The sequence below is a fragment of the Aegilops tauschii genome, chromosome 6, assembly GCF_002575655.3.
Source record: "Aegilops tauschii subsp. strangulata cultivar AL8/78 chromosome 6, Aet v6.0, whole genome shotgun sequence".
In the NCBI taxonomy this organism is placed as follows: Eukaryota; Viridiplantae; Streptophyta; class Magnoliopsida; order Poales; family Poaceae; genus Aegilops; species Aegilops tauschii.
In genome coordinates, this window is record NC_053040.3 from 25,133,260 (window position 1) to 25,140,042 (window position 6,783).

At 44.8% G+C, this 6,783-nt stretch overlaps 1 long non-coding RNA gene across 2 annotated transcripts; it reads left to right on the forward strand.

The window, feature by feature from the left end:
- Positions 1 to 83: 83 nt before the first annotated feature.
- Positions 84 to 5,346, forward strand: LOC120966086 (uncharacterized). 2 transcript variants are annotated; one of them, XR_012186770.1, is made up of 4 exons: positions 84 to 383; positions 3,512 to 3,733; positions 3,873 to 4,011; positions 4,549 to 5,346. It is a non-coding gene; the product is annotated as an uncharacterized lncRNA (long non-coding RNA). The 2 variants fall into 2 exon arrangements; XR_012186771.1 differs by lacking the exons at positions 3,512 to 3,733; positions 3,873 to 4,011 and having other exon boundaries at positions 4,549 to 4,814; positions 4,921 to 5,346.
- Positions 5,347 to 6,783: the final 1,437 nt, after the last annotated feature.

Consider the following 6,783-nt stretch of genomic DNA (forward strand, 5'->3'; position numbering starts at 1 on the left):
GTCCTAGCTGTCTAGTTAGTAAGCAGAACTCTGTTAGAGTAAAGCTAGCTGGGACATATGTTTCAGTATTCTTACCCAACAGACTTAGGCCTAGATTTATTAGTTGTAAATTCATTAGCTCCATGTATCGCATTAGTTTCGATGCAAAACACAAGCTGCAATGTGCCAACTCTTGTCGACATGTCTATATCAGTATAAAAATGGTACATGGTGTTCCTGATGCTATTCCTTCTTATTTTCTGCAGGAGAGGCTGGCATTTGACAATATGGTTCTGTGTGTGCATTGACTGCTGGTGCTGCAGCCTGAAATTTTTCTTGTGGAGTGGACTGAAGTAATCCATCAAACTAGCTGCATTATTGATTCTGTTCTTTTTGCTGGCGAGGTAATAATCTCCCACTCAACTCGTGATGTGAGAAATAGTAGTGTAACCATGATATTTACATAATTCCTCATGTGTTCTATATGCTATGATTTTTCTTCCTTAATTACCCTGCCTCAGCCATAATCATCATCCACTTAAACCAGAACGGTATACTTACGCAGTGTATGGCGCCGTTAGAATGGGGAGCATGCGTTTGTAAGTAGTCACTTATGGTAGTGTTTTAGATGTAAGGTTACTCCGATGCAGAAAGGTATGGATCAGATGGTGCAAATGATAGAAGTGGAACTTGCAGCTCATTAGCTGGGTTTTTTCTAAAAAGAACCAATGAAAAGTCAAGCATTTGGATGGACATAAGCATACAAATAATATGCAAAAACATTAGAACATAAGTGTAGTCTTTAATTCAAAGAAATGCCATGAAGATCAATCATTTGGATCTGCCCTTGAAGTGCCTCTCCGTGTAGCCCATTCATGGCTGTACGAATGGGCTGGACATGGCGTTTGATGGTTTGCGCTTGCGTCTTTTTGACTCCACTTGTTTAGCGATAGTCTCTGTGTCAAATTGTTGTTTCACTGGATTACTAGGAGGGGCATTCTTCCTCGGGCGTCCACGTTTACACTTTGGGGCACCGGATGTGTCTGGTTTGTTTGTAACATCAGGGTTGCTGACAATCGTGACGTCGTCGTCTGCACCTTTTCGTTCCTCTGGAATGCTGGCTTCGTACTCGTCCTTCTGTAGAGGAAACAGTGGTCATGAAAGGTAGGAACTACATGACATGAAATGCTAGTTGTGTAGAACTTACCTCTATAGGATTCTTGTATGATTTTTTCCGAAGCTTGTTGCAATCCGAACGCAGCAGGCTTGAACATATTTTCCAGCTGAAAATATGTATTTCTGCCTGAATTAGATAGTGACGCATAGGTTAGGATAGCGGTGAAGCATAGGTAGTGCATGATTACAAATGTAATTTAGTGTTCGGCAGACCTGTGTGAAATCCTCAGTAATTTTGTCTCCGTCCCATGTCAACATGTATTTGAGTGTGTACGCCCCACAGGAATAACTGTGATGTAAAGTTGAAGTTAAGTATTGTAATGTAGGTGAGGAATCATGTAGCTGCCTATACGTACCCATCCGTATGTTGTGGTATGTTAGTATAGCAAGTGGTTTTCCACTGGGTAATATTGATGGGTTTAGGCAGTGTTACCAAGCCATCCTCGACCGCTTCGTTGATACACGCCTGAATGGACTCCACCTGGTGTATGAGGAGTGATTCAAGGGATTGCGTCAGTGCATTTCAAAAAGTGTCACATGAGGTAAGAGGAAGCAAGAGAGCAAGCTTATCAGTGCAGTTTCCTTGGCAATGTCACGATATGCTTGGATGGAGTTTAGGACCTGGGTCTCTTCTTTGTCTAAATTAAACACGAGTAATAACCGGTGCATGTTGTGCACATTCATTGGGACACGTACCTGGCAGAAAATTAAAGCGGACTCAATTTAGGGAAAATCAAGATATACAATTAAACAAGTCAGGAAATATGCATACCATTTTGCGTCCTACAAATTTCGTTGCTACATTAGCAACATGTGGGCTTTTGCATCCCATTGGAATACCCCCAAATTCGCCTAGCAATCTTCTGCTTTCTACGGTGGAAATGAATGATGTAGCATCAGTTGCAACATTGCTAATGTGTGCATATGCATTAATAACCTGCAAAATTTGTAGTCATGTAATATGGCACAATTTAGAATACTTGATGTAGATTGCAGTATACGGGCCTTACGTCATCAACGAAGAATAGTTTGCTAACATTTGGCTTGAGTTGATGAACTGTTAGCACAATGTCTTCGATGTGAACTACCTCAACAAGGTCGTGACTCCCTCGGATGAAAAGTGCAGCCTCATAGTCTTCATCTGTCAATATGTAATCATTGTTGAATACAGGCTTCCGTGGTGGGATGTCTTGGTCCAACTCCTCGTTTTGCACCACAGGTTTTGCACTAGGTGTACCAGCAGAAGTCCGTGCTTTCCATGCGTCAAACCCAGGAGTTGATGAAAACTTGCCATTGCTTGGTTGCTCTTGTTCCTAAAATTAGGAGTTGGTCAATGAACAGAAATTAGCTCATGTTAGCAAGGTTATGGGCCATAGTTATCACCTGTACGTATGCATTGTTCGTCGTTGATTGTTTGTTTGTTTCAACTAGGGATCTTAATTCCTGTAACATGAAATGCATAGAATGAAAATATAGGAAGTTATGGGTAAAATTGATGTTGTAGTGTCACTTACCTGGAGTTCCCTTTTGAGGTCTCCAACTTCCCTTTTGAGGTCTCCAACTTCGTCCTCCAGCTTGGACAACCTAGGTTGAGTGGCAATTTTACCCCTTATGTTTATCACGTCCTCGGTCACGGTGATTATTCTTTTATCTAATTTGTGCTCTACTTCTACTACTTGTTTGACCAACTTTTTCTCTTGTTCTGCAAATAGATCGTTCTGGGTTTGAAGTATCATGTCCATCTGCATAAAAGAAATGTCAACTCGTTTTGTTAGAAGAAAAATAAGTGTGGTTAGGTGTGACCTTTGTTGTGTTATTGAGAAGGATGTGTCTTGGAGCAACTTACTTGTTGGCTACTCATAGTTTGACCTCGTGGTTGTGGTCGATAGATAGCATCTTCATGCGCATGTGTATCTTTGTTGGTATGCTGGTCATTTGTAATGTTGGTTGGCTCCAGACCGCCGATGTTCATGACAACCTTTGAAAAGATATAAAGAATCAGTACTAAGAAATAAATATGGTAAATAAAGAAGTCAAGTCTAGAAAGGTACCAATCCATTATATAGGCCTCCTTTATCATAAGCCTCATGTCTTATTTTACCTGTGGCTTCATCCCACCGTGCCATCAACGGACGGGGTATACGAGAATACAAAATCGATCCAGCACGAACATGTTCCCAATACCAAAACTATAGGAAATATTAGTTCATCAATGATAGAGATATATGCATCATATGAATAATAGTTGAATGACAACTACTGTTGTAGCACTTACTTGGAGCAAAGCTATATTTCCTTGTAGATTGACTTGATCCTTATAATTAAAAGTATTGATGGATGTTATCAAATGGTCCAGTGTGAAACATCCCCAGTTAAAATTGGGAATTCTTGCGACGTCTTCAACAAGGACGAAATATTTGGAGTCGACATAATCTTGTACCGTGGGTGCTAAAATAATGCCAATAGCATACAAAACAAACCGCCTGATGAAATGATCATCTGGAGTTTTGGAGGCTTTAATTTTGTCCTCGAGGTCACTCAACTTAAGTCTTCCATCTGTTTGATAAGCCCTTAACAGGTTTGCGTCTTTTGGTTTTCCCATTTCCATATATATATTTTTCCCCTCTATTGGAAGGTCCATTAATTGATAGACATCCGTTGGAGTTATAGAAATGTCCTTACCAGAAATGTGAATACTCTGCATGTCGTGGATGTAGCTCTTCGCTAGCAGCACCAACATAATACGTCGGAGAGACACTGACTTCATCTTTGTTAGCCCTCCAAGACCGGTTTGAGTGCAGATGGCCTTTAGGTGCTCGTCATCTAATCCATCAATCATTTGCGCGAACCTTATCGGTGAGCACATTAACCTCATATTTGCATGTTTCACACTGAGTTCGTCCAAAAAAGCCTGAAATACGTGTAAAGGTAAAAGAACTATGTGTTTTCAAAGATTTTCACCTAACTGGGAAAAAATATACCTGATTGGTTAAGTCTGGTAATTGTGTGTCGGCACAACTTGTAGAAGAACTGGCCATTCCTTGAAAATATGCACAAACAGAGACTGGGTCAAGTCAGAGAATAAACATAAGCTATGGGGTTGTACCATACTGTAATTGCTCCACCTGTTTCTTACAGAGCACAAAATTACTATGATAAGCTATTTAATTTAATTACTTCTTTGTTACTACCTCTCCAGAGGTGTACGTTAACCACACAGATTGATCGGTGATTAATGATTACTTACTAAATTTTCTCTACTGTCGTTAATGTGAACAACACGTGGTATTTATTCTGCCATTTGATATTTATATACAAAGTTTTGGATTATATTGACCTCACTGTTTCTAAGGGGTGTAAAAATACCAGGCGTTCTAACCGTGATGCGAATAGGTGGATGAAGAGGAAGCAGTACCGTCGTATCGCACAGGCCAGGTGGGTGGTGGCCGCTGGCTCCGATCCCCTGGGTGGTTGGGTGTGGCTGGCGGCTCCAATCGCTCCGGTCAGGAGGGCGGCGTTGGCGTTCGAGCTGAATGCGTGAAGTGTCCACGGAGAGAGTTCGACGCCGGCGACGAGCATAGAGAGGCGGATCACGATGCTGTGGACGGAGCAAAATTCAGAGAAAACCCATAAGATCTCATGATGGCTTCATGCACAGAGTAAGCGGAATCCATTCTTTGGTTTTAAATCATCTCATGTGTTGCCTTAGTTCTAACTGATGACAAGATTCGGCATTCTCACCTTCAATCCAACGTGTGGATGAAGAACAAGCAGTGACGTCGTATTCCGCAGGCCGGATGGGCGGTCGTCGGCGGCTCCGTTCCCGTGGGTGAGGACGGCGGCTCCGTTACAGCCGGTGAACAGGGCGGCGGCGATGGGACTGGCGTTGGAGGAGAAGGTCGCGTGTGAGAAGGCGGCTGGAATGGAATGTGAGTGGAGAATCGAGTTGCAGCCGGCTAGGCCAGTTGGATTGGAGGTTGTTGCAGATAATGGGGGAGGTGGGAGCGGAGTTTGGGGGTTCGGCTCACCTGCAGGGTTCCCAGCACGGATTATTATGCAGGGCCAATTAACGAGTGGCACGTGTCCATGTGGGCCAACAACTATAATTAATTTTGATTAATTTTGTTTCCTGCCGTTTCATCATCCGGCATCTGCGCTGAAGAAATAAAGAGGCTGGCTGTGCTTGCTCGGCCGCTGGCGATGTAGCTGGGTCGTCTACTACCAATCGAGGACTACACTACGTCATTATTTTTCAGTCTGGTGGAGCGCCGCCGTCTTTATCTCCTATTTTGGCGAGATTACAGTCTAAATGATCTCTATCACAACGAGCAAACGACCACAGAAGCGCGGCCATGGCAGTCTGTACGACGACCATGCGGTACCTGTACTGCCGGCCGCTCCAGCTCTCCACCAACGAAAATCAGTTCATCGTTTCATCCCTTTTTTCGATCGGCGCCAAATTAAAAGAGGTTCAATCTTGACTGCGGAATTATTGGATCGTTGACGGAGGATGCGAGGCGGGCACGTCTTCAACGGTTTCGGGCGCGATGGGCGCCGGCGGGCCGAACGACTCCGACGAGGGAACATGCGCTTTCTTCTTGCCCCTCTGCTTTTTCCGCTTGTGCTTGTTCGCTCGTGGATGAGGCCTAGGACGCGGCCAGCACGGAAGGTGGTTCGGCCACCGGCAGGGGCGTCGCCATGGGATGCAGCACTGCGGGAGCCTCGGCTGGGGCGGCCGCCGGCATCCACGATTGGAGACACAACGCCCAGCGGTGTCGCGGGCCGACGAATCAAAACCCATCGGTGCTAGCACCCAGTCTCTTGGCGAGGAAGGATCGAAGGAGCAGGAAACAAAATTAATCAAAGATAGTTGTAGTTGTTGGCCCACTGGGACACGTGGCACTCGTTAATTGGCCGATAGATATGCGCGTGGTGGGTTCAGCTCCTCTACAGTTCAGTTGTTACTGTATGGGTGCTGTAGGCTCTACTATCAACCGTCCACTCTAATCTAGTGGATCTCCTTACTTTCACTTAATTATCTTATTAAATCGCAAAAAACACCACCCCAGACTAGAGACGTGACGGTGGTCATAAGCTCCCCGCGCCGACAAGTTCGATGAAATCCGCACAAACGGCGCCGGCACCGTCGTATGTCCAGAGCTTGCGAACCTGCAAACAAAGCGTCGCGTGGCTACCGAAACAGGATATCGTCACCATACCTGCAGCATTTGTTAGATCAATGCTAAGTAATTCATGCATCGACCAAGTAATTCTTGCATCGAGACATGTATTCATCCTCCACTTGTTAACCAGCTAGCTTTCTTCTCCATGGTAGCCCCAGACAACAATCATAGGGCTACAAGAACTCAAGATGGTTTCCTTGAGGAACTTATGCTCCGGTCATGCAAGCCATTTACAAGGCCGGCGAGCTCCTGGCCTCCGGCCGCGACGGCGCCGTGCGTTTCAATTTCACATGCACGCTGACAGCTGAGCTGGCCGGCGCGGCCAGCCGGAGGACCACGCTCTTCCGGCGTCGTTACAATTTTTGTTTTTGATTAATAACATAATTAAGGCAGACCAAAGAGAGCCTTTGGATTGAAACCGACGGTGGATTTTGAGAGCAACAGC